A 27,152-nucleotide genomic window follows, 5' to 3' on the forward strand; every position below is an offset into this window, starting at 1 on the left:
AAAATGTAATCTACTTTTATAAGTACTTGTTAACTAAAATGTAGGTATTCTTGTTAAGTGATGGGGAATCCTTTTTTGTTCAACGTTTCACCACAGATAAAGAAGACTGCACTAAAGGCACTGAGGACAAATCATCTCCACTAAGTCAGTTATTCAATATTTGTAAGATAAGTAGGTGCTGTTGTTTAGTGGTCAAAGCTCCTGTCTCATAACTAGGATGTCCTGTGTTTAAATTCCAGCAACAATTTAGATTTAGTCCAAACTTTTAAAATTAAATTTCTTCAAGTAAACGTTCAATAAAGGTTAAAAACAAGAGTAGTGTTCTGTTGACTTTAGAATGCTTGATCTCCAAATGAAACAAACACTTGGTGTTTTGCAGAATTCGAAAGTAATACCATAAATGAATAGGTGAAAAGAGAATGTCAAAGAAAAGGAAAGAGACGACAAATAAATTAAGAGTTCAATTTAACCAATGCATTTTACTCACAACACATAATTCAATCTTCTATAAGTAGGGTAAGTCACTCATTAAGGAAGTATTCTTCAATACATTTGATCTTCTCACCTATAGAGTTTGACAACAGAGTTGTATCAACTTAGAAAATAAAATTAAAAAAAAACAGATTTCTACTGCACTCCATTCTACTAGCAATTGCAGTAAACTTTGTCATGAAAGTTCTCTGGCTTAGTTTCTTTGACTGCCAGTCTAATAAACAGGAGATCCTGAGTTCAAATCTCCACAGCACCGTGCTCTTTTTCATAGTTAAATAACAGATTATTTTCATTAGATGATCCTTTGATATAATGTTAAAATGAAAAATTTGAGTAACTTACTATTGAACAGTTCATCTTAATACTAAATAAAATTCTGAGTATTTTCGAGATGACAGAAGCAAGACTGTGAATGTAAAATGAAGGGTATATCAAAGAGGAAGATAAATATAAAATAAAGTGCTAGAGTTGAAGAAGAAAAGTGATACAATCCTCTACAATAATAATTTGTGAGCCACTGAAAAATTTAGTCTACTTTTATGAATACTTTTTAACTAAATCTTAGGTACTCTTCTTAAGTGATGGGGAATTCTTTTATGTTTAACGTAATAACACAGATAAAAAAAGACTCCACAGAAGGTATTGAAAAGCAATAATGGCAACTAAGTCAGTTATTCAATCATTTTAAGAGTAAGAGGTGCTGTGGCTTAGTGGTTAAAGCGCCTGTCTCGTAAACAGGAAATCCTGAGTTCAAATCTCAGCAGCACCTCAGTTTTGCTCCAAACTTATAGAATTTAATTTTTTCAAGTAAATATTAAATACAGTTTCAAAACAAGAGTAGTGTCCTGTTCACTTTAGAATGCTTCATCTCATAATGAAAAAAGCACTTGGTATTTTGCAGAATTTCAAAGCAATGCAATGAATGAATAAGGGCTTTGAGAATTATAACAAAGAGGAAAGAGAAGAAAATTAAATTTAGAGTTGAATTTTTGCAATGCATTTCACTCACAAGAGATAATTCTATATTCTAAAAGAACGGTAACCCACCTCTTAAGGAAGAATTTTTAAATAAATTTAGTGTTCTCACCTATAGTGTTTAAGAAGAGAGTTGTGGGAACTTAGAAAAGAAAATGAAAAAAAAAAGATTTCTATTTCACTCCATTCAGCTAACTATTCCAGTAACGTTTGTCAAGCAGGTGCTGTGGCTTAGTTGGTTAAAGCACCTGTCTAGTAAACAGGAGATCCTGAGTTCAAATCTCAGCAGCACCTTGATATTTTTATTATTAAATTACAGAACAGTTTCCTTAGATTCTCTCTGATACAATTAAAAAATGAAAAATCTGAGTCATCTTACTAATAGACAGTTCATCTTAATATTAAATAAAATTCAGAGAATTTTCATGGTAGCAGAATCAACATTTTGAATGTAAAATGAAGAGTAAATCAAATAGCAAGGTATATATGAACTAAAACCTTAGAGTTGAAGACAACTGATGTATTCCTCTACAATTATTATTTGTAAACCACTGAAAAATGTAATCTACTTTTATAAGTATTTGTTAACTAAAATGTAGGTATTCTTGTTAAGTGATGGGGAATCCTTTTTTGTTCAATGTTTCACCACAGATAAAGAAGACTGCACTAAAGGCACTGAGGACAAGTCATCTCCACTGTCAGTTATTCAATATTTGTAAGATAAGTAGGTGCTGTTGTTTAGTGGTCAAAGCTCCTGTCTCATAACTAGGATGTCCTGTGTTTAAATTCCAGCAACAATTTAGATTTAGTCCAAACTTTTAAAATTCAATTTCTTCAAGTAAACGTTCAATAAAGTTTAAAAACAAGAGTAGTGTTCTGTTGACTTTAGAATGCTTGATCTCCAAATGAAACAAACACTTGGTGTTTTGCAGAATTCGAAAGTAATACCATAAATGAATAGGGGAAAAGAGAATGTCAAAGAAAAGGAAAGAGACGACAAATAAATTAAGAGTTCAATTTAACCAATGCATTTTACTCACAACACATAATTCAATCTTCTATAAGTAGGGTAAGTCACTCATTAAGGAAGTATTCTTAAATAAATGTGATCTTCTCACCTATAGAGTTTGACAACAAAGTTGTATCAACTTAGAAAATAAAAAAAATAAAAAACAGATTTCTACTGCACTCCATTCTACTAGCAATTGCAGTAAACTTTGTCATGAAAGTTCTCTGGCTTAGTTTCTTTGACTGCCAGTCTAATAAACAGGAGATCCTGAGTTCAAATCTCCACAGCACCGTGCTCTTTTGCATAGTTAAATAACAGATTATTTTCATTAGATGATCCTTTGATATAATGTTAAAATGACAAATTTGACTAACTTACTATTGAAAAGTTCATCTTAATACTAAATAAAATTCCGAGTATTTTCGAGATGACAGAAGCAAGACTGTGAATGTAAAATGAAGGGTATATCAAAGAGGAATATAAATATAAAAGAAAGTGCTAGAGTTGAAGAAGAAAAGTGATACAATCCTCTACAATAATAATTTGTAGGCCACTGAAAAATGTAGTCTACTTTTATGCATACTTTTTAACTAAATCTTAGGTACTCTTCTTAAGTGATGGGGAATTCTTTTATGTTTAACGTAATAACACAGATAAAAAAAGACTCCACAGAAGGTATTGAAAAGCAATAATGGCAACTAAGTCAGTTATTCAATCATTTTAAGAGTAAGAGGTGCTGTGGCTTAGTGGTTAAAGCGCCTGTCTCGTAAACAGGAAATCCTGAGTTAAAATCTCAGTAGCACCTCAGTTTTGCTCCTAACTTATAGAATTGAATTTTTTCAAGTAAATATTAAATACAGTTTCAAAACAAGAGTAGTGTCCTGTTCACTTTAGAATGCTTCATCTCATGATGAAAAAAGCACTTGGTATTTTGCAGAATTTCAAAGCAATGCAATGAATGAATAAGGGAAATGAGAATTATGACAAAGAGGAAAGAGAAGAAAATTCAATTTAGAGTTGAATTTTTGTAACGCATTTCACTCACAAGACATAATTCAATATTCTAAAAGAACGGTAAGCCACCTCTTATGGAAGAATTTTAAAATAAATTTAGTGTTCTCACCTATAGTGTTTAAAAAGAGAGTTGTGGGAACTTAGAAAAGAAAATGAAAAAAAAATGATTCCTATTTCACTCCATTCAGCTAACTATTCCAGTGATGTTTGTCAAGCAGGTGCTGTGGCTTAGTTGGTTAAAGCACCTGTCTAGTAAACAGGAGATCCTGAGTTCAAATCTCAGCAGCACCTTGATGTTTTTATTATTAAATTACAGAACAGTTTCCTTAGATACTCTCTGATACAATTAAAAAATGAAAAATCTGAATCATCTTACTAATAGACAGTTCATCTTAATATTAAATAAAATTCAGAGAATTTTCATGGTAACAGAAGCAAAATTTTGAATGTAAAATGAAGGGTAAATCAAATAGCAAGGTATATATGAACTAAAACCTTAGAGTTGAAGACAACTGATGTATTCCTCTACAATTATTATTTGTAAACCACTCAAAAATGTAATCTACTTTTATAAGTACTTGTTAACTAAAATGTAGGTATTCTTGTTAAGTGATGGGGAATCCTTTTTTGTTCAACGTTTCACCACAGATAAAGAAGACTGCACTAAAGGCACTGAGGACAAGTCATCTCCACTAAGTCAGTTATTCAATATTTGTAAGATAAGTAGGTGCTGTTGTTTAGTGGTCAAAGCTCCTGTCTCATAACTAGGATGTCCTGTATTTAAATTCCAGCAACAATTTAGATTTAGTCCAAACTTTTAAAATTCAATTTCTTCAAGTAAACGTTCAATAAAGCTTAAAAACAAGAGTAGTGTTCTGTTGACTTTAGAATGCTTGATCTCCAAATGAAACAAACACTTGGTGTTTTGCAGAATTCGAAAGTAATACCTTAAATGAATAGGGGAAAAGAGAATGTCAAAGAAAAGGAAAGAGACGACAAATAAATTAAGAGTTCAATTTAACCAATGCATTTTACTCACAACACATAATTCAATCTTCTATAAGTAGGGTAAGTCACTCATTAAGGAAGTATTCTTAAATACATTTGATCTTCTCACCTATAGAGTTTGACAACAGAGTTGTATCAACTTAGAAAATAAAATAAAAAAAAAACAGATTTCTACTGCACTCCATTCTACTAGCATTTGCAGTAAACTTTGTCATGAAAGTTCTCTGGCTTAGTTGCTTTGACTGCCCGTCTAATAAACAGGAGATCCTGAGTTCAAATCTCCACAACACCGTGCTCTTTTTCATAGTTAAATAACAGATTATTTTCATTAGATGATCCTTTGATATAATGTTAAAATGAAAAATTTGAGTAACTTACTATTGAACAGTTCATCTTAATACTAAATAAAATTCCGAGTATTTTCGAGATGACAGAAGCAAGACTGTGAATGTAAAAAGAAGGGTATATCAAAGAGGAAGATAAATATAAAATAAAGTGCTAGAGTTGAAGAAGAAAAGTGATACAATCCTCTACAATAATAATTTGTGAGCCACTGAAAAATGTAGTCTACTTTTATGAATACTTTTTAACTAAATCTTAGGTACTCTTCTTAAGTGATGGGGAATTCTTTTATGTTTAACGTAATAACACAGATAAAAAAAGACTCCACAGAAAGTATTGAAAAGCAATAATGACAACTAAGTCAGTTATTCAATCATTATATGAGTAAGAGGTGCTGTGGCTTAGTGGTTAAAGCCCCTGTCTCGTAAACAGGAAATCCTGAGTTCAAATCTCAGCAGCACCTCAGTTTTGCTCCAAACTTATAGAATTGAATTTTTTCAAGTAAATATTAAATACAGTTTCAAAACAAGAGTAGTGTCCTGTTCACTTTAGAATGCTTCATCTCATAATGAAAAAAGCACTTGGTATTTTGCAGAATTTCAAAGCAATGCAATGAATGAATAAGGGAATTGAGAATTATAACAAAGAGGAAAGAGAAGAAAATTCAATTTAGAGTTGAATTTTTGTAATGCATTTCACTCACAAGACATAATTCAATATTCTAAAAGAACGGTAACCCACCTCTTAAGGAAGAATTTTTAAATAAATTTTGTGTTCTCACCTATAGTGTTTAAGAAGAGAGTTGTGGGAACTTAGAAAAGAAAATGAAAAAAAAATGATTTCTATTTCACTCCATTCATCTAACTATTCCAGTGACGTTTGTCAAGCAGGTGCTGTGGCTTAGCTGGTTGAAGCGCCTGTCTAGTAAACAGGAGATCCTGAGTTCAAATCTCAGCAGCACCTTGATATTTTTATTCTTAAATTACAGATTAGTTTCCTTAGATTCTCTCTGATACAATTAAAAAATGAAAAATCTGAGTCATCTTACTAATAGACAGTTCATCTTAATATTAAATAAAATTCAGAGAATTTTAATGGTAACAGAAGCAAAACTTTGAATGTAAAATGAAGAGTAAATCAAATAGCAAGGTATATATGAACTAAAACCTTAGAGGTGAAGACAACTGATGTATTCCTCTACAATTATTATTTGTAAACCACTCAAAAATGTAATCTACTTTTATAAGTACTTGTTAACTAAAATGTAGGTATTCTTGTTAAGTGATGGGGAATCCTTTTTTGTTCAACGTTTCACCACAGATAAAGAAGACTGCACTAAAGGCACTGAGGACAAGTCATCTCCACTAAGTCAGTTATTCAATATTTGTAAGATAAGTAGGTGCTGTTGTTTAGTGGTCAAAGCTCCTGTCTCATAACTAGGATGACCTGTGTTTAAATTCCAGCAACAATTTAGATTTAGTCCAAACTTTTAAAATTCAATTTCTTCAAGTAAACGTTCAATAAAGGTTAAAAACAAGAGTAGTGTTCTGTTGACTTTAGAATGCTTGATCTCCAAATGAAACAAACACTTGGTGTTTTGCAGAATTCGAAGTAATACCATAAATGAATAGGGGAAAAGAGAATGTCAAAGAAAAGGAAAGAGACGACAAGTAAATTAAGAGTTCAATTTAACCAATGCATTTTACTCACAGCACATAATTCAATCTTCTATAAGTAGGGTAAGTCACTCATTAAGGAAGTATTCTTAAATAAATTTGATCTTCTCACCTATAGAGTTTGACAACAGAGTTGTATCAACTTAGAAAATAAAATTTAAAAAAACAGATTTCTACTGCACTCCATTCTACTAGCAATTGCAGTAAACTTTGTCATGAAAGTTCTCTGGCTTAGTTGCTTTGACTGCCCGTCTAATAAACAGGAGATCCTGAGTTCAAATCTCCACAACACCGTGCTCTTTTTCATAGTTAAATAACAGATTATTTTCATTAGATGATCCTTTGATATAATGTTAAAATGAAAAATTTTAGTAACTTACTATTGAACAGTTCATCTTAATACTAAATAAAATTCAGAGTATTTTCGAGATGACAGAAGCAAGACTGTGAATGTAAAATGAAGGGTATATCAAAGAGGAAGATAAATATAAAATAAAGTGCTAGAGTTGAAGAAGAAAAGTGATACAATCCTCTACAATAATAATTTGTGAGCCACTGAAAAATGTAGTCTACTTTTATGAATACTTTTTAACTAAATCTTAGGTACTCTTCTTAAGTGATGGGGAATTCTTTTATGTTTAACGTAATAACACAGATAAAAAAAGACTCCACAGAAGGTATTGAAAAGCAATAATGGCAACTAAGTCAGTTATTCAATCATTTTAGGAGTAATAGGTGCTGTGGATTAGTGGTTAAAGCACCTGTCTCATAAACAGGAAATCCTGAGTTCAAATCTCAGCAACACCTCAGTTTTGCTCCAAACTTATGGAATTGAATTTTTTCAAGTAAATATTAAATACAGTTTCTAAACAAGAGTAGTGTCCTGTTCACTTTAGAATGCTTCATCTCATAATGAAAAAAGCACTTGGTATTTTGCAGAATTTCAAAGCAATGCAATGAATGAATAAGGGAATTGAGAATTATAACAAAGAGGAAAGAGAAGAAAATTCACTTTAGAGTTGAATTTTTGTAATGCATTTCACTCACAAGACATAATTCAATATTCTAAAAGAACGGTAACCCACCTCTTAAGGAAGAATTTTTAAATAAATTTATTGTTCTCACCTATAGTGTTTAAGAAGAGAGTTGTGGGAACTTAGAAAAAAAAATGAAAAAAAAATGATTTCTTTTCACTCCATTCAGCTAACTATTCCAGTGACGTTTGTCAAGCAGGTACTGTGGCTTAGCTGGTTAAAGCGCCTATCTAGTAAACAGGAGATCCTGAGTTTAACCGCTTGGGTGCCTTGGACGAGATGATCTCGTCCAAGGCTACAGTTCCCCTGTGCCTTGGACAAGATCATCTCGTCCTAGGCACAGGGGAACTTGGGGGCGCGCTAGCGTGCCCCACCTGTACCCCCCTTGCCCCCCCAGGTGGGGATGGAAGGGGAAGACCTTCCCCTTCCACCCCCGCCCCCCCCCCCACGGCAATCCGATGACGTCAGCGCGCACATAGCGTGCTGATGTCATCTAGTGTTGCCGGGCGCGCTGGAAGCCATTTGCTTCCAGCGCGTCTACCGAGGAGGACACAAAAAGTAAGTCCTCTTCGTTTTTGGGGGTCGGGGGGTGGTGGAAACAGACACGGGGGGAAAGGAAAGGGTTTTTCCTTTCCCCCGGTGCCTGTTTTCATTAGATTCCTGGTCCACTAGCCACCAGGGATTTACTGTGTTCAATATTTTGGGGGCGACCCCGTTTTTTCGGCGGATCTGCCCCCAGGGGGGGGCGAAAACCACTAGACACCAGGGATAGTGTTATTTTGGCATTATTTTGGGGGCGACCCCTTGGGCAAGGGTCGCCCCCCCCGGGGGCAATTTTTTTTTGTATTTCGCCCCCTCCCCTGGGGACAGATCCGCCGATTTTTCGGCGGATCTGCCCCCAGGGGGGGGGCGAAAACCACTAGACACCAGGGAAAATTTATTATATTGATTATTTTGGGGGCGACCCCTTGGGCAAGGGTCGCCCTCCCCCGGGGGCATTTTTTTATTGTATTTCGCCCCCCCCCCCTGGGGGCAGATCTGCCGATTTTTCGGCGGATCTGCCCCCAGGGGGGGGCGAAAACCACTAGACACCAGGGATATAGTATTTTATGTTTATTTTGGGGACGACCCCCTTGGGCAAGGGTCGCCCCACCCCGGGGGCAATTTTTTTTTGTATTTCGCCCCCCCGGGGGCAGATCCGCCGAATTTTCGTCAGATCTGCCCCCGGGGGGGGGGGCGAAAACCACTAGACACCAGGGATTTTATATTTTGTGTATATTTTGGGGGCGACCCCTTGGGCCAGGGTAGCCCCCCCGGGGATTTTTTTTTTGTATTTAGCCCCCCCCGCGGGGCAGATCCGCTGATTTTTTGGCGGATCTGCCCCCGAGGGGGGTTGAAAACCACTAGACACCAGGGATTTATTTTTATTGTAAAGTTTTTTTTGGGGGGCGACCCTTTGGGCAAGGGGCGTCCCACTGGGGGACAAATTTTTTAGTATTTGCCCCCCCCTGCCCCCCCAGGGGCAGATTGCCAATTTTTGGGCTGATCTGCCGCCAAGGGGGCGGGGGGGCAAAATCCACTAGACACCAGGGATTTTGTTTTTGTTGTTTATTTTGGGGGCAACCCCTTGGGCAAGGGTCTCTCCCCTGGGGAGTTTTTTTTTTTCTGTTTCGGCCCCCCGATGGCAGACCAGTCATTTTTTGGACGATCTGGCCCCGGGGGGGTGGAAGCACACTAGGCGCCAGGGATTGTGTGGTGTGTGTGTAATTTTGTCCAAGGAGGGCAGAAACCACCAATACGGCAGGGATTTTTTTGTTTTGTGCTGGGGGTGCCCCCTTTGGGAAGGGTCGCCCCCTAAAAGGGGGCACAGAGGTGTTGCCCATTTCGGCTAATTTTTTTACGCCCATCTACCCCCGAGGGGGGGCAGGATCCACTTAGGTACCAGGGACAACTTCTAAGTTCTTGGTGGTGGGGTGTTTGTCAACTGGCAAAGTATTTGTATTTGTGATTATAACAATTTATTTCTTCTTTTTCTTCTAGTTCAACGCTTTTGCTTCCTTTGCTGTGGATCTTAGCGGTTTTGGCAGTAGTTGTCCAGTGGTTTGCATAGCTGCATGTTTTAGGTAAGTGAAAGCAATTTACTGCAAAGGAGTATTGTTGACATGCATGAATGACATGTTTGTAGGTGGTGTTCTAAATGCAGTATTGTGTGTTTGACATTGTCCTTAGATTTGAGCACAGTAATGTTTGTGTTGTCATATGTCTAATTTGCTTTTTTCTTTTTTTTTTTAGTGGGATATCATTGGTGATTGCTGTGTCTGTGCAGAGTAGTTGCTTGGTGAGTAGCTATTTCAGGCAACTGAGTGGTATAGTTTTTTGTAGTACATAACTCTTTGTGATAAAGCTACACTTTGTTTATTACTTATTTTAGTGCTAGTTGTTGTTGGCAATCCATTTGTTGTTAGGATCATGGCTAGCCGCAAAGTGACCGCTCAGCAGGTTGTTCGCATGCTCTTTGAGTCGTCTTCAGACCATGATTACGACACTGACTCTGCATCTGAGGCAGAGGAGGAAGCAGGAGATTCTGGAAGTGAGTTTTCTGTCCAAGAGTATTCTTCTGATGAGGAAGCTACTCTCAGTGCAGATGAAGGGCCTGAGTTAGAGGAGGACATTGATGTGCCAAGAGTGCAGCAGCCTGGGGCTGAAGGGTTTCCCATTAGAAGACCTGACACCTGGATTGCCCCAAACATGGAGCAGCCACAGTTACCTGCATTTACTAGTCTCCCAGGGTGTAGAGTTAATACGGAAAACTTTCTGCCTGTCCATTTCTTTCACTTGTTTATGGACGATGTATTTTTGGAAGAGATTGTGGAGCAGACAAATGTGTATGCAGAGCAATATTTGCGGGACAACGCTGCCAGACTTAAGCCTCAGTCTAGAGCTACTCATTGGGTTCCCACATATCTGGAAGAGATGAAAAGGTTTTTAGGTTTGTCTTTTTTGATGGGGTTGATCAGGAAGCCGTCACTGGCTTCTTATTGGTCTACTAGTCCCTTGATGGCAACTGCTATATTTCCTGCAACTATGACACGTAATCGGTATTTGCTTCTTCTTCGTATGCTGCATTTTGTAGACAATGCTTTAGCCTTGCCACGAGATCACCCTGATTGTGACCGCCTTTTTAAGATTAGGCCTGTCCTTGATCATTTTCTGGATCGGTTTTCAGAGGTCTATGTTCCAGGCAAAGAGATAAGTGTGGACGAGTCTTTGGTCCTTTTCAAGGGGCGTTTAGTTTTTAAGCAGTACATTCCTAGTAAGAGGGCACGGTATGGGATTAAATTGTATCTGCTGTCAGAAAGCAGTACAGGATATGTTTATAATTTCCGGGTCTACACTGGTAGGGATTCCAGTATTGACCCTCCTGGTTGTCCGGCCACTTTTGGAGTTAGCGAAAAAATTGTGTGGGAACTTGCTAGACGGCTGTTTAACAAAGGTCACCATTTGTACGTAGATAATTTCTACACTGGAGTGCAGTTGTTCAAGGAGTTGTTTAGGGTGGACACTGTTGCTTGTGGCACAATCCGTTCTAACCGCAAAGGCTATCCAAGGGAGCTTGTCTGTAAAAAACTTGAGAGGGGACAGTGCAGTGCCTTGCGGAATAATAAGCTGTTAGCTATGACATTTTCAGACAGGAGGGATGTGTACATGCTATCGACCATCCATGATGAGAGTACTTCCCCTGTGGCTGTTTGGGGTCAGGTTGCGGAAGTGCGCAAACCTGCGTGCATTTTGGACCACAATAGGCACATGGGTGGTGTTGATAGAGTAGATCAGAGGTTGGAACCTTACACTGCTCTTCGTAAGTCGTATGTGTGGTATAAAAAGTTGGCCCTACATTTATTTCATTTGGCAACTTTTAATGCCTTTATTGTATACAAGGATTGTTCACCTGAGTCAAGGATGACTTTTGTTAAATTTCAGGAGTCGGTGATAGAAAGCCTTATTGTGGTGGAACCGGCAAGAGTTCCTAGAGTAGAAGTGGTGGAGGATGTGGCTAGATTGAAAGATCGGCACTTTCCAGATCACATTCCTCCCACTCCCAAAAAAGACATGCCCACAAAGAAATGTAGAGTATGTGCCCGGAGATCAATCCGGAGGGAGAGCCGGATGTACTGCCCCGAATGCCCTTCAAAGCCTGGGCTGTGTGTGCCCTGCTGTTTTAGAAGTTACCACACAAGGAAAAACTTTTGGGAAATACTGTGAGCGTAAGCTGTCTGTTTTATATTTTCATATGTTTCACGGTTAGCATCTGTCGTGTATTTAGTTTGAGGTTTTGTGTTTGTAGTTTTGTGCCTATTTTATAATTAGTAGTTTATTTGTTGTTTATAAATAAAAAAAGTGATTGCGGTGTGCGTGGGGTGGCGCTTGGCTGGCGGTGTGCGTGGGGTGGCGCTTGGCTGGCAGTGTGCGTGGGGTGGCGCTTGGCTGGCGGTGCCAGCCAAACGGCAGTCCACACTCCCATCAGCTGGTGTGATTCTTGTATCAGGCATGTGGGCGTATGTAAGTGATGGGCCCTTGAGTGGCGCGGTCTGTCGATGTGAGTGTTGTAATGTGCTAGGCCCGTGGCTGGCGGTGTGAATGGTCTTGTGCGTGTCATGTATGAAAGGTGTGTGAATGGACTGTAAAGCGATTGGTGCCTTGTCGCGGCTTTACAGCTCACGAGCTGTGAGTCATTGGTTCACTTTTTTGCCTTTCAGTTATTAGCAGTGCATTTCAATTTTGTGAAATCTCTTGTTAATAAAATTTGATCCACTGAACCATCACTCACCCTCGTGCCAAATCCAACCAGTATGTGTTGTAAAAAATGACAAAACCTGCTCCGCTGTAATCAGGCGTCGCAGCACACCTGTGACACACTAGGTGCCTCGGGTGGGACCCCGATGATGAAGCATGCCACCAACTTGGTTGGTGGGTGAGGGGTCTTCTTCACATAACCTAAGTGTGTTTCTTTTCACAATTTTAGTGTTTGGCACATCACGGACGTATGTGCACACATCAAAATGATATATTGCAAAAATACCTATCCCTTCTATCTCTTCAGGTTTTGGGCCTTATTCTGTTGCAGGCACCTGGCCCACCCACACAAGTGAGGTATCATTTTTATTGGGAGACTTGGGGGAATGCTGGGTGGAAGGAAATTTGTGGCTCCTCTCAGATTCCAGAACTTTCTGCCACAGAAATGAGAGGAAAAAGTGTTTTTTTGGCCAAATTTTGAGGTTTGCAAAGGATTCTGGGTAACAGAACCTGGTCCGAGCCCCGCAAGTCACCCCTCCTTGGATTCCCCTAGGTCTCTAGTTTTCAGAAATGCACAGGTTTGGTAGGTTTCCCTAGGTGCCGGCTGAGCTACAGGCCAAAATCCACAGGTAGGCACTGTTTTCTTCCAAAATTTTGGTTGTGTCCACGTTGCGCTTTGGGGCGTTTCCTGTCGCGGGCGCTAGGCCTACCCACGCAAGTGAGGTATCATTTTTATCGGGAGACTTGGGGGAACGCTGGGTGGAAGGAAATTTGTGGCTCCTCTCAGATTCCAGAACTTTCTGCCACAGAAATGTGAGGAACATGTGTTTTTTTAGCCAAATTTTGAGGTTTGCAAAGGATTCTGGGTAACAGAACCTGGTCCGAGCCCCGCAAGTCACCCCTCCTTGGATTCCCTTAGGTCTCTAGTTTTCAGAAATGCACAGGTTTGGTAGGTTTCCCTAGGTGGCGGCTGAGCTAGAGGCCAAAATCTACAGGTAGTCACTTTGCTAAAAACAGCTCTGTTTCCTGTGATGTGTCCACGTTGTGTTTTGGGGCATATCCTGTCGCGGGCGCTAGGCCTACCCACACAAGTGAGGTATCATTTTTATCGGGAGACGTGAGGGAACGCTGTGTGGAAGGAAATTTGTGGCTCCTCTCAGATTCCAGAACTTTCTGCCACAGAAATGTGAGGAACATGTGTTTTTTTTAGCCAAATTTTGAGGTTTGCAAAGGATTCTGGGTAACAGAACCTGGTCCGAGCCACACAAGTCACCCCTCCTTGGATTCCCCTAGGTCTCTAGTTTTCAGAAATGCACAGGTTTGGTAGGTTTCCCTAGGTGGCGGCTGAGCTAGAGGCCAAAATCTACAGGTAGTCACTTTGCTGAAAACAGCTCTGTTTTCTGTGATATGTCCACGTTGTGTTTTGGGGCATATCCTGTCGCGGGCGCTAGGCCTACCCACACAAGTGAGGTATCATTTTTATCGGGAGACGTGGAGGAACGCTGGGTGGAAGGAAATTTGTGGCTCCTCTCAGATTCCAGAACTTTCTGCCACAGAAATGTGAGGAACATGTGTTTTTTTAGCCAAATTTTGAGGTTTGCAAAGGATTCTGGGTAACAGAACCTGGTCCGAGCCCCGCAAGTCACCCCTCCTTGGATTCCCCTAGGTCTCTAGTTTTCAGAAATGCACAGGTTTGGTAGGTTTCCCTAGGTGGCGGCTGAGCTAGAGGCCAAAATCTACAGGTAGTCACTTTGCTAAAAACAGCTCTGTTTTCTGTGATATGTCCACGTTGTGTTTTGGGGCATATCCTGTCGCGGGCGCTAGGCCTACCCACACAAGTGAGGTATCATTTTTATCGGGAGTCGTGGGGGAACGCTGGGTGGAAGGAAATTTGTGGCTCCTCTCAGATTCCAGAACTTTCTGCCACAGAAATGTGAGGAACATGTGTTTTTTTAGCCAAATTTTGAGGTTTGCAAAGGATTCTGGGTAACAGAACCTGGTCCGAGCCACACAAGTCACCCCTCCTTGGATTCCCCTAGGTCTCTAGTTTTCAGAAATGCACAGGTTTGGTAGGTTTCCCTAGGTGGCGGCTGAGCTAGAGGCCAAAATCTACAGGTAGTCACTTTGCTAAAAACAGCTCTGTTTTCTGTGATATGTCCACGTTGTGTTTTGGGGCATATCCTGTCGCGGGCGCTAGGCCTACCCACACAAGTGAGGTATCATTTTTATCGGGAGATGTGGGGGAACGCTGGGTGGAAGGAAATTTGTGGCTCCTCTCAGATTCCAGAACTTTCTGCCACAGAAATTTGAGGAACATGTGTTTTTTTAGCCAAATTTTGAGGTTTGCAAAGGATTCTGGGTAACAGAACCTGGTCCGAGCCCCGCAAGTCATCCCTCCTTGGATTCCCCTAGGTCTCTAGTTTTCAGAAATGCACAGGTTTGGTAGGTTTCCCTAGGTGGCGGCTGAGCTAGAGGCCAAAATCTACAGGTAGTCACTTTGCTAAAAACAGCTCTGTTTTCTGTGATATGTCCACGTTGTGTTTTGGGGCATATCCTGTCGCGGGCGCTAGGCCTACCCACACAAGTGAGGTATCATTTTTATCGGGAGTCGTGGGGGAACGCTGGGTGGAAGGAAATTTGTGGCTCCTCTCAGATTCCAGAACTTTCTGCCACAGAAATGTGAGGAACATGTGTTTTTTTAGCCAAATTTTGAGGTTTGCAAAGGATTCTGGGTAACAGAACCTGGTCCGAGCCCCACAAGTCACCCCTCCTTGGATTCCCCTAGGTCTCTAGTTTTCAGAAATGCACAGGTTTGGTAGGTTTCCCTAGGTGGCGGCTGAGCAAGAGGCCAAAATCTACAGGTAGTCACTTTGCTAAAAACAGCTCTGTTTTCTGTGATATGTCCACGTTGTGTTTTGGGGCATATCCTGTCGCGGGCGCTAGGCCTACCCACACAAGTGAGGTATCATTTTTATCGGGAGACTTGGGGGAACGCTGGGTGGAAGGAAATTTGTGGCTCCTCTCAGATTCCAGAACTTTCTGCCACAGAAATATGAGGAACATGTGTTTTTTTAGCCAAATTTTGAGGTTTGCAAAGGATTCTGGGTAACAGAACCTGGTCCGAGCCCCGCAAGTCACCCCTCCTTGGATTCCCCTACGTCTCTAGTTTTCAGAAATGCACAGGTTTGGTAGGTTTCCCTAGGTGGCGGCTGAGCTAGAGGCCAAAATCTACAGGTAGTCACTTTGCTAAAAACAGCTCTGTTTTCTGTGATATGTCCACGTTGTGTTTTGGGGCATATCCTGTCGCGGGCGCTAGGCCTACCCACACAAGTGAGGTATCATTTTTATCGGGAGACTTGGGGGAACATAGAATAGCAAAACAAGTGTTATTGTCCCTTGTCTTTCTCTACATTTATTCCTTCCAAATATAGGAGTTTGTGTAAAAAAGACATCTATTTGAGAAATTCACCTTATCTTGTGCCCTTTTTGGAAATGCAAAGTTTTTCTTGATAGCTATTTTTTACTCCTTATATTTCAGCAAATTAATTACTGTATACCCGGTATAGAATGAAAACGCACTGCAGGGTGCAGCTCATTTATTGGCTCTGGGTTCCTCGGGTTCTTGATGAACCTACAAACCCTATATATCCCCGCAACCAGAGGAGTCCAGCAGACGGAACGGTATATTGCTTTCGATAATCTGACATTGCAGGGAAAAGTTACAGAGTAAAAAGTAGAGAAAAATTGATGTTTTTTTCACCTCAATTTCAATATTTTTCTTTTTCAGCTGTTATTTTCTGTAGGAAACCCTTGTAGGATCTACACAAATGACCCCTTGCTGAATTCAGAATTTTGTCTACTTTTCAGAAATGTTTAGGTTTCTGGGATCCAGCATTGGTTTCATGACCATTCCTGTCACTGACTGGAAGGAGGCTGAAAGCACAAAAAATTGCACAAATGGGGTATGCCCCAGTAAAATGCCAAAAATGTGTTGAAAAATTGGGTTTTCTGATTCAAGTCTGCCTGTTCCTGAAAGCTGGGAAGCTGCTGAGTTTAGCACCGCAAACCCTTTGTTGATGCCATTTTCAGGGGAAAAACCACAAGCCTCCTTCTGCAGCCACTTTTTCCAATTTTTTTGAAAAAAACGAAATGTTCACTGTATTTTGGCCAATTTCTTGGCCTCCTTCATGGGAACCCACAAAGTCTGGGTACCTTTAGAATCCCTAGGATGTTGGAAAAAAAGGACGCAAATTTGGCTTGGTTAGCTTATGTGGACAAAAAGTTATGAGGGCCTAAGCGCGAACTGCCCCAAATAGTCAAAAAAAGGCCTGGCACAGGAGGGGGAAAAGGCCTGGCAGCGAAGGGGTTAAATCTCAGCAGAACCTTAATATTTTTATTCTTAAATTACAGATCAGTTTCCTTAGATACTCTCTGATACAATTAAAAAATGAAAAATCTGAGTCATCTTACTAATAGACAGTTCATCTTAATATTAAATAAAAATCAGAGAATTTTGATGGTAACAGAAGCAAAACTTTGAATGTAAAATGAAGAGTAAATCAAATAGCAAGGTATATATGAACTAAAACCTAAGAGTTGAAGACAACTGATGTATTCCTCTACAATTATTATTTGTAAACCACTCAAAAATGTAATCTACTTTTATAAGTACTTGTTAACTAAAATGTAGGTATTCTTGTTAAGTGATGGGGAATCCTTTTTTGTTCAACGTTTCACCACAGATAAAGAAGACTGCACTAAAGGCACTGAGGACAAGTCATCTCCACTAAGTCAGTTATTCAATATTTGTAAGATAAGTAGGTGCTGTTGTTTAGTTGTCAAAGCTCCTGTCTCATAACTAGGATGTCCTGTGTTTAAATTCCAGCAACAATTTAGATTTAGTCCAAACTTTTAAAATTCAATTTCTTCAAGTAAACGTTCAAAAAAGTTTAAAAACAAGAGTAGTGTTCTGTTGACTTTAGAATGCTTGATCTCCAAATGAAACAAACACTTGGTGTTTTGCAGAATTCGAAAGTAATACCATAAATGAATAGGGGAAAAGAGAATGTCAAAGAAAAGGAAAGAGACGACAAATAAATTAAGAGTTCAATTTAACCAATGCATTTTACTCACAACACATAATTCAATCTTCTATAAGTAGGGTAAGTCACTCATTAAGGAAGTATTCTTAAATAAATTTGATCTTCTCACCTATAGAGTTTGACAACAGAGTTGTATCAACATAGAAAATAAAATAAAAAAAAAACAGATTTCTACTGCACTCCATTCTACTAGCAATTGCAGTAAACTTTGTCATGAAAGTTCTCTTGCTTAGTTTCTTTGACTGCCCGTCTAATAAACAGGAAATCCTGAGTTCAAATCTCCACAACACCGAGCTCTTTTTCATAGTTAAATAACAGATTATTTTCATTAGATGATCCTTTGATATAATGTTAAAATGAAAAATGTGAGTAACTTACTATTGAACAGTTCATCTTAATACTAAATAAAATTCCAAGTATTTTCGAGATGACAGAAGCAAGACTGTGAATGTAAAATGAAGGGTATATCAAAGAGGAAGATTAATATAAAATAAAGTGCTAGAGTTGAAGAAGAAAAGTGATACAATCCTCTACAATAATAATTTGTGAGCCACTGAAAAATGTAGTCTACTTTTATGAATACTTTTAAACTAAATCTTAGGTACTCTTCTTAAGTGATGGGGAATTCTTTTATGTTTAACGTAATAACACAGATAAAAAAAGACTCCACAGAAGGTATTGAAAAGCAATAATGGCAACTAAGTCAGTTATTCAATCATTTTAAGAGTAAGAGGTGCTGTGGCTTATTGGTTAAAGCGCCTGTCTCGTAAACAGGAAATGCTGAGTTCAAATCTCAGCAGCACCTCAGTTTTGCTCCAAACTTATAGAATTGAATTTTTTCAAGTAAATATTAAATACAGTTTCAAAACAAGAGTAGTGTCCTGTTCACTTTAGAATGCTTCATCTCATAATGAAAAAAGCACTTGGTATTTTGCAGAATTTCAAAGCAATGCAATGAATAAGGGAAATGAGAATTATAACAAAGAGGAAAGAGAAGAAAATTCAATTTAGAGTTGAGTTTTTGTAATGCATTTCACTCACAAGACATAATTCAATATTCTAAAAGAACGGTAAGCCACCTCTTAAGGAAGAATTTTAAAATAAATTTAGTGTTCTCACCTATAGTGTTTCAGAAGAGAGTTGTGGGAACTTAGAAAAGAAAATGAAAAAAAAAATGATTTCTATTTCACTCCATTCAGCTAACTATTCCAGTGACTTTAGTCAAGCAGGTGCTGTGGCTTAGCTGGTTAAAGCGCCTGTCTAGTAAACAGGAGATCCTGAGTTCAAATCTCAGCAGCACCTTGATATTTTTATTCTGAAATTACAGATCAGTTTCCTTAGATACTCTCTGATACAATTAAAAAATGAAAAATCTGAGTCATCTTACTAATAGACAGTTCATCTTAACATTAAATAAAATTCAGAGAATTTTCATGGTAACAGAAGCAAAACTTTGAATGTAAAATGAAGAGTAAATCAAATAGCAAGGTATATATGAACTAAAACCTTAGAGTTGAAGACAACTGATGTATTCCTCTACAATTATAATTTGTAAACCACTCAAAAATGTAATCTACTTTTATAAGAACTTGTTAACTAAAATGTAGGTATTCTTGTTAAGTGATGGGGAATCCTTTTTTGTTCAACGTTTCACCACAGATAAAGAAGACTGCACTAAAGGCACTGAGGACAAGTCATCTCCACTAAGTCAGTTATTCAATATTTGTAAGATAAGTAGGTGCTGTTGTTTAGTGGTCAACGCTCCTGTCTCATAACTAGGATGTCCTGTGTTTAAATTCCAGCAACAATATAGATTTAGTCCAAACTTTTAAAATTCAATTTCTTCAAGTAAACGTTCAATAAAGTTTAAAAACAAGAGTAGTGTTCTGTTGACTTTAGAATGCTTGATCTCCAAATGAAACAAACACTTGGTGTTTTGCAGAATTCGAAAGTAATACCATAAATGAATAGGGGAAAAGAGAATGTCAAAGAAAAGGAAAGAGTCGACAAATAAATTAAGAGTTCAATTTAACCAATGCATTTTACTCACAACACATAATTCAATCTTCTATAAGTAGGGTAAGTCACTCATTAAGGAAGTATTCTTAAATAAATTCGATCTTCTCACCTATAGAGTTTGACAACAGAATTGTATCAACTTAGAAAAGTAAATAAAAAAAACAGATTTCTACTGCTCTCCATTCTACTAGAAATTGCAGTAAACTTTGTCATGAAAGTGCTCTGGCTTAGTTACTTTGACTGCCCGTCTAATAAACAGGAGATCCTGAGTTCAAATCTCCACAACACCGTTCTCTTTTTCATAATTAAATAACAGATTATTTTCATTAGATGATCCTTTGATATAATGTTAAAATGAAAAATTTGAGTAACTTACTATTGAACAGTTCATCTTAATACTAAATAAAATTCGGACTATTTTCGAGATGACAGAAGCAAGACTGTGAATGTAAAATGAAGGGTATATCAAAGAGGAAGATAAATATAAAATAAAGCGCTAGAGTTGAAGAAGAAAAGTGATACAATCCTCTACAATAATAATTTGTGAGCCACTGAAAAATGTAGTCTACTTTTATGAATACTTTTTAACTAAATCTTAGGTACTCTTCTTAAGTGATGGGGAATTCTTTTATGTTTAACGTAATAACACAGATAAAAAAAGAGTCCACAGAAGGTATTGAAAAGCAATAATGGCAACTAAGTCAGTTATTCAATCATTTTAAGAGTAAGAGGTGCTGTGGCTTAGTGGTTAAAGCGCCTGTTTCGTAAACTGGAAATGATGACTTCAAATCTGAGCAGCACCTCAGTTTTGCTCCAAACTTATAGAATTTAATTTTTTCAAGTAAATATTAAATACAGTTTCATAACAAGAGTAATGTCCTGTTCACTTTAGAATGCTTCATCTCGTAATGAAAAAAGCACTTGGTATTTTGCAGAATTTCAAAGCAATGCAATGAATGAATAAGGGAAATGAGAATTATAACAAAGAGGAAAGAGAAGAAAATTCAATTTAGAGTTGAATTTTTGTAATGCATTTCACTCACAAGACATAATTCAATATTCTAAAAGAACGGTAAGCCACCTTTTAAGGAAGAATTTTTAAATAAATTTAGTGTTCTCACCTATAGTGTTTAAGAAGAGAGTTGTGGGAACTTAGAAAAGAAAATGAAAAAAAAATGATTTCTATTTCACTCCATTCAGCTAACTATTCCAGTGACATTTGTCAAGCAGGTGCTGTGGCTTAGCTGTTTAAAGCGCCTGTCTAGTAAACAGGATATCCTGAGTTCAAATCTCAGCAGCACCTTGATATTTTTATTCTTAAATTACAGATCAGTTTCCTTAGATACTCTCTGATACAATTAAAAAATGAAAAATCAGAGTCATCTTACTAATAGACAGTTCATCTTAATATTAAATAAAATTCAGAGAATTTTCATGGTAACAGAAGCAAATCTTTGAATGTAAAATGAAGAGTAAATCAAATAGCAAGGTATATATGAACTAAAACCTTAGAGTTGAAGACAACTGATGTATTCCTCTACAATTATTATTTGTAAACCACTCAAAAATGTAATCTACTTTTATAAGTACTTGTTAATTAAAATGTAGGTATTCTTGTTAAGTGATGGGGAATCCTTTTTTGTTCAACGTTTCACCACAGATAAAGAAGACTGCACTAAAGGCACTGAGGACAAGTCATCTCCACTAAGTCAGTTATTCAATATTTGTAAGATAAGTAGGTACTGTTGTTTAGTGGTCAAAGCTCCTGTCTCATAACTAGGATGTCCTGTGTTTAAATTCCAGCAACAATTTAGATTTAGTCCAAACTTTTAAAATTCAATTTCTTCAAGTAAACGTTCATTAAAGCTTAAAAACAAGAGTAGTGTTCTGTTGACTTTAGATTGCTTGATCTCCAAATGAAACAAACACTTGGTGTTTTGCAGAATTCGAAAGTAATACCATAAATGAATAGGGGAAAAGAGAATGTCAAAGAAAAGGAAAGAGACGACAATTAAATTAAGAGTTCAATTTAACCAATGCATTTTACTCACAACACATAATTCAATCTTCTGTAAGTAGCGTAAGTCACTCATTAAGGAAGTATTCTTAAATAAATTTGATTTTCTCACCTATAGAGTTTGACAACAGAGTTGTATCAACTTAGAAAATAAAATAAAATAAAACAGATTTCTACTGCACTCCATTCTACTAGCAATTGCAGTAAACTTTGTCATGAAAGTTCTCTGGCTTAGTTGCGTTGACTGCCCGTCTAGTAAACAGGAGATCCTGAGTTCAAATCTCCACATCACCGTGCTCTTTTTCATAGTTAAATAATAGATTATTTTCATTAGATGATCCTTTGATATAATGTTAACATGAAAAATGTGAGTAACTTACTATTGAACAGTTCATCTTAATACTAAATAAAATTCCGAGTATTTTCGAGATGACACAAGCAAGACTGTGAATGTAAAATGAAGGGTATATCAAAGAGGAAGATAAATATAAAATAAAGTGCTAGAGTTGAAGAAGAAAAGTGATACAATCCTCTACAATAATAATTTGTGAGCCACAGAAAAATGTAGTCTACTTTTATGAATACTTTTTAAATAAATCTTAGGTACTCTTCTTAAGTGATGGGGAATTCTTTTATGTTTAACGTAATAACACAGATAAAAAAAGACTCCCCAGAAGGTATTGAAAAGCAATAATGGCAACTAAGTCAGTTATTCAATCATTTTAAGAGTAAGAGGTGCTGTGGCTTAGTGGTTAAAGTGCCTGTCTCGTAAACAGAAAATCTTGAGTTCAAATCTCAGCAGCACCTCAGTTTTGCTCCAAACTTATAGAATTGAATTTTTTCAAGTTAATATTAAATACAGTTTCAAAACAAGAGTAGTGTCCTGTTCACTTTAGAATGCTTCATCTCATAATGAAAAAAGCACTTGGTATTTTGCAGAATTTCAAAGCAATGCAATGAATGAATAAGGGAAATGAGAATTATAACAAAGAGGAAAGAGAAGAAAATTCAATTTAGAGTTGAATTTTTGTAATGCATTTCACTCACAAGACATAATTCAATATTCTAAAAGAACGGTAAGCCACCTCTTAAGGAAGAATTTTTAAATAAATTTAGTGTTCTCACCTATAGTGTTTAAGAAGAGAGTTGTGGGAACTTAGAAAAGAAAATGAAAAAAAAATGATTTCTATTTCACTCCATTCAGCTAACTATTCCAGTGACGTTTGTCAAGCAGGTTCTGTGGCTTAGCTGGTTAAAGCGCCTGTCTTGTAAATGTGAGGTCCTGAGTTCAAATCTCAGCAGCACCTTGATATTTGTATGCTTAAATAACAGATCAGTTTCCTTAGATACTCTCTGATACAATTAAAATCTGAGTCATCTTACTAATAGACAGTTCATCTTAATATTAAATAAAATTCAGAGAATTTTCAAGGTAACAGAAGCAAAACTTTGAATGTAAAATGAAGAGTAAATCAAATAGCAAGGTATATATGAACTAAAACCTTAGAGTTGAAGACAACTGATGTATTCCTCTACAATTATTATTTGTAAACCACTCAAAAATGTAATGTACTTTTATAAGTACTTGTTAACTAAAATGTAGCTATTCTTGTTAAGTGATGGGGAATCCTTTTTTGTTCAACGTTTCACCACAGATAAAGAAGACTGCACTAAAGGCACTGAGGACAAGTCATCTCCACTAAGTCAGTTATTCAATATTTGTAAGATAAGTAGGTGCTGTTGTTTAATGGTCAAAGCTCCTGTCTCATAACTAGGATGTCCTGTGTTTAAATTCCAGCAACAATTTAGATTTAGTCCAAACTTTTAAAATTCAATTTCTTCAAGTAAACGTTTAATAAAGTTTAAAAACAAGAGTAGTGTTCTGTTGACTTTAGAATGCTTGATCTCCAAATGAAACAAACACTTGGTGTTTTGCAGAATTCGAAAGTAATACCATAAATGAATAGGGGAAAAGAGAATGTCAAAGAAAAGGAAAGAGACGACAAATAAATTAAGACTTCAATTTAACCAATGCATTTTACTCACAACACATAATTCAATCTTCTATAAGTAGGGTAAGTCACTCATTAAGGAAGTATTCTTAAATAAATTTGATCTTCTCACCTATAGAGTTTGACAACAGAGTTGTATCAAAATAGAAAATAAAATAAAAAAAACAGATTTCTACTGCACTCCATTCTACTAGCAATTACAGTAAACTTTGTTATGAAAGTTCTCTGGCTTAGTTGCTTTGACTGCCCGTCTAATAAACAGGAGATCCTGAGTTCAAATCTCCACAACACAGTGCTCTTTTTCATAGTTAAATAACAGATTATTTTCATTAGATGATCCTTTGATATAATGTTAAAATGAAAAATTTGAGTAACTTACTATTGAACAGTTCATCTTAATACTAAATAAAATTCTGAGTATTTTCGAGATGACAGAAGCAAGACTGTGAATGTAAAATGAAGGGTATATCAAAGAGGAAGATAAATATAAAAAAAAGTGCTAGAGTTGAAGAAGAAAAGTGATACAATCCTCTACAATAATAATTTGTGAGCCACTGAAAAATGTAGTCTACTTTTATGAATACTTTTTAAATAAATCTTAGGTACTCTTCTTAAGTGATGGGGAATTCTTTTATGTTCAACGTAATAACACAGATAAAAAAAGACTCCACAGAAGGTATTCAAAAGCAATAATGGCAACTAAGTCAGTTATTCAATCATTTTAAGAGTAAGAGGTGTTGTGGCTTAGTGGTTAAAGCGCCTGTCTTATAAACAGGAAATCCTGAGTTCAAATCTAAGCAGCACCTCAGTTTTGCTCCAAACTTATAGAATTGAATTTTTTCAAGTAAATATTAAATACAGTTTCAAAACAAGAGTAGTGTCCTGTTCACTTTAGAATGCTTCATCTCATAATGAAAAAAGCACTTGGTATTTTGCAGAATTTCAAAGCAATGCAATGAATGAATAAGGGAAATGAGAATTATAACAAAGAGGAAAGAGAAGAAAATTCAATTTAGAGTTGAATTTTTGTAATGCATTTCACTCACAAGACATAATTCAATATTCTAAAAGAACGGTAAGCCACCTCTTAAGGAAGAATTTTTAAATAAATTTAGTGTTCTCACATATAGTGTTTCAGAAGAGAGTTGTGGAAACTTAGAAAAGAAAATGAAAAAAAAAATGATTTCTATTTCACTCCATTCAGCTAACTATTCCAGTGAGGCTTGTCAAGCAGGTGCTGTGGCTTAGCTGGTTAAAGCGCTTGTCTAGTAAACAGGAGATCCTGAGTTCAAATCTCAGCAGCACCTTGATATTTTTATTCTTAAATTACAGATCAGTTTCCTTAGATACTCTCTGATACAATTAAAAAATGAAAAATCAGAGTCATCTTACTAATAGACAGTTCATCTTAATATTAAATAAAATTCAGAGAATTTTCATGGTAACAGAAGCAAAACTTTGAATGTAAAATGAAGAGTAAATCAAATAGCAAGGTATATATGAACTAAAACCTTAGAGTTGAAGACAACTGATGTATTCCTCTACAATTATTATTTGTAAACCACTCAAAAATGTAATCTACTTTTATAAGTACTTGTTAACTAAAATGTAGGTATTCTTGTTAAGTGATGGGGGATCCTTTTTTTTTCAACGTTTCAGCACAGATAAAGAAGACTGCACTAAAGGCACTGAGGACAAGTAATCTCCACTAAGTCAGTTATTCAATATTTGTAAGATAAGTAGGTGTTGTTGTTTAGTGGTCAAAGCTCCTGTCTCATAACTAGGATGCCCTGTGTTTAAATTCCAGCAACAATTTAGATTTAGACCAAACTTTTAAAATTCAATTTCTTCAAGTAAACGTTCAATAAAGCTTAAAAACAAGAGTAGTGTTCTGTTGACTTTAGAATGCTTGATCTCCAAATGAAACAAACACTTGGTGTTTTGCAGAATTCGAAAGTAATACCATAAATGAATAGGGGAAAAGAGAATGTGAAAGAAAAGGAAAGAGACGACAAATAAATTAAGAGTTCAATTTAACCAATGCATTTTACTCACAACACATAATTCAATCTTCTATAAGTAGGGTAAGTCACTCATTAAGGAAGTATTCTTAAATAAATTTGATTTTCTCACCTATAGAGTTTGACAACAGAGTTGTATCAACTTAGAAAAGAAAATAAAAAAAAACTGATTTCTACTGCACTCCATTCTACTAGCAATTGCAGTAAACTTTGTCATGAAAGTTCTCTGGCTTAGTTGCTTTGACTGCCTGTCTAATAAACAGGAGATCCTGAGTTCACATCTCCACAACACCGTGCTCTTTTTCATAGTTAAATAACAGATTATTTTCATTAGATGATCCTTTGATATAATGTTAAAATGAAAAATGTGAGTAACTTACTATTGAACAGTTCATCTTAATACTAAATAAAATTCCAAGTATTTTCGAGATGACAGAAGCAAGACTGTGAATGTAAAATGAAGGGTATATCAAAGAGGAAGATTAATATAAAATAAAGTGCTAGAGTTGAAGAAGAAAAGTGATACAATCCTCTACAATAATAATTTGTGAGCCACTGAAAAATGTAGTCTACTTTTATGAATACTTTTAAACTAAATCTTAGGTACTCTTCTTAAGTGATGGGGAATTCTTTTATGTTTAACGTAATAACACAGATAAAAAAAGACTCCACAGAAGGTATTGAAAAGCAATAATGGCAACTAAGTCAGTTATTCAATCATTTTAAGAGTAAGAGGTGCTGTGGCTTATTGGTTAAAGCGCCTGTCTCGTAAACAGGAAATGCTGAGTTCAAATCTCAGCAGCACCTCAGTTTTGCTCCAAACTTATAGAATTGAATTTTTTCAAGTAAATATTAAATACAGTTTCAAAACAAGAGTAGTGTCCTGTTCACTTTAGAATGCTTCATCTCATAATGAAAAAAGCACTTGGTATTTTGCAGAATTTCAAAGCAATGCAATGAATAAGGGAAATGAGAATTATAACAAAGAGGAAAGAGAAGAAAATTCAATTTAGAGTTGAGTTTTTGTAATGCATTTCACTCACAAGACATAATTCAATATTCTAAAAGAACGGTAAGCCACCTCTTAAGGAAGAATTTTAAAATAAATTTAGTGTTCTCACCTATAGTGTTTCAGAAGAGAGTTGTGGGAACTTAGAAAAGAAAATGAAAAAAAAAATGATTTCTATTTCACTCCATTCAGCTAACTATTCCAGTGACTTTAGTCAAGCAGGTGCTGTGGCTTAGCTGGTTAAAGCGCCTGTCTAGTAAACAGGAGATCCTGAGTTCAAATCTCAGCAGCACCTTGATATTTTTATTCTGAAATTACAGATCAGTTTCCTTAGATACTCTCTGATACAATTAAAAAATGAAAAATCTGAGTCATCTTACTAATAGACAGTTCATCTTAACATTAAATAAAATTCAGAGAATTTTCATGGTAACAGAAGCAAAACTTTGAATGTAAAATGAAGAGTAAATCAAATAGCAAGGTATATATGAACTAAAACCTTAGAGTTGAAGACAACTGATGTATTCCTCTACAATTATAATTTGTAAACCACTCAAAAATGTAATCTACTTTTATAAGTACTTGTTAACTAAAATGTAGGTATTCTTGTTAAGTGATGGGGAATCCT

At 36.6% G+C, this 27,152-nt stretch overlaps 15 non-coding genes across 15 annotated transcripts; all 15 read left to right on the forward strand.

Moving 5' to 3' along the window:
• Positions 1 to 1,188: 1,188 nt before the first annotated feature.
• TRNAT-CGU (transfer RNA threonine (anticodon CGU)) lies at positions 1,189 to 1,261 on the forward strand. Its single transcript has one exon. It is a non-coding gene; the product is annotated as a tRNA-Thr (tRNA).
• Positions 1,262 to 1,687: 426 nt separating this feature from the next.
• TRNAT-AGU (transfer RNA threonine (anticodon AGU)) lies at positions 1,688 to 1,761 on the forward strand. Its single transcript has one exon. It is a non-coding gene; the product is annotated as a tRNA-Thr (tRNA).
• A 1,447-nt stretch (positions 1,762 to 3,208) lies between these two features.
• Positions 3,209 to 3,281, forward strand: TRNAT-CGU (transfer RNA threonine (anticodon CGU)). Its single transcript has one exon. It is a non-coding gene; the product is annotated as a tRNA-Thr (tRNA).
• Positions 3,282 to 3,707: 426 nt separating this feature from the next.
• TRNAT-AGU (transfer RNA threonine (anticodon AGU)) lies at positions 3,708 to 3,781 on the forward strand. Its single transcript has one exon. It is a non-coding gene; the product is annotated as a tRNA-Thr (tRNA).
• A 1,449-nt stretch (positions 3,782 to 5,230) lies between these two features.
• On the forward strand, positions 5,231 to 5,303 carry TRNAT-CGU (transfer RNA threonine (anticodon CGU)). Its single transcript has one exon. It is a non-coding gene; the product is annotated as a tRNA-Thr (tRNA).
• A 426-nt stretch (positions 5,304 to 5,729) lies between these two features.
• TRNAT-AGU (transfer RNA threonine (anticodon AGU)) lies at positions 5,730 to 5,803 on the forward strand. Its single transcript has one exon. It is a non-coding gene; the product is annotated as a tRNA-Thr (tRNA).
• Positions 5,804 to 18,178: 12,375 nt separating this feature from the next.
• On the forward strand, positions 18,179 to 18,251 carry TRNAT-CGU (transfer RNA threonine (anticodon CGU)). The gene has a single exon. It is a non-coding gene; the product is annotated as a tRNA-Thr (tRNA).
• A 423-nt stretch (positions 18,252 to 18,674) lies between these two features.
• Positions 18,675 to 18,748, forward strand: TRNAT-AGU (transfer RNA threonine (anticodon AGU)). Its single transcript has one exon. It is a non-coding gene; the product is annotated as a tRNA-Thr (tRNA).
• Positions 18,749 to 20,694: 1,946 nt separating this feature from the next.
• On the forward strand, positions 20,695 to 20,768 carry TRNAT-AGU (transfer RNA threonine (anticodon AGU)). The gene has a single exon. It is a non-coding gene; the product is annotated as a tRNA-Thr (tRNA).
• A 1,448-nt stretch (positions 20,769 to 22,216) lies between these two features.
• On the forward strand, positions 22,217 to 22,289 carry TRNAT-CGU (transfer RNA threonine (anticodon CGU)). The gene has a single exon. It is a non-coding gene; the product is annotated as a tRNA-Thr (tRNA).
• A 426-nt stretch (positions 22,290 to 22,715) lies between these two features.
• Positions 22,716 to 22,789, forward strand: TRNAT-UGU (transfer RNA threonine (anticodon UGU)). Its single transcript has one exon. It is a non-coding gene; the product is annotated as a tRNA-Thr (tRNA).
• Positions 22,790 to 24,227: 1,438 nt separating this feature from the next.
• Positions 24,228 to 24,300, forward strand: TRNAI-UAU (transfer RNA isoleucine (anticodon UAU)). The gene has a single exon. It is a non-coding gene; the product is annotated as a tRNA-Ile (tRNA).
• Positions 24,301 to 24,727: 427 nt separating this feature from the next.
• On the forward strand, positions 24,728 to 24,801 carry TRNAT-AGU (transfer RNA threonine (anticodon AGU)). Its single transcript has one exon. It is a non-coding gene; the product is annotated as a tRNA-Thr (tRNA).
• A 1,448-nt stretch (positions 24,802 to 26,249) lies between these two features.
• Positions 26,250 to 26,322, forward strand: TRNAT-CGU (transfer RNA threonine (anticodon CGU)). The gene has a single exon. It is a non-coding gene; the product is annotated as a tRNA-Thr (tRNA).
• A 423-nt stretch (positions 26,323 to 26,745) lies between these two features.
• On the forward strand, positions 26,746 to 26,819 carry TRNAT-AGU (transfer RNA threonine (anticodon AGU)). The gene has a single exon. It is a non-coding gene; the product is annotated as a tRNA-Thr (tRNA).
• The last annotated feature ends 333 nt before the right edge of the window (positions 26,820 to 27,152 follow it).

This window comes from Pleurodeles waltl, chromosome 8 (genome assembly GCF_031143425.1).
Source record: "Pleurodeles waltl isolate 20211129_DDA chromosome 8, aPleWal1.hap1.20221129, whole genome shotgun sequence".
NCBI classification, from domain to species: Eukaryota; Metazoa; Chordata; class Amphibia; order Caudata; family Salamandridae; genus Pleurodeles; species Pleurodeles waltl.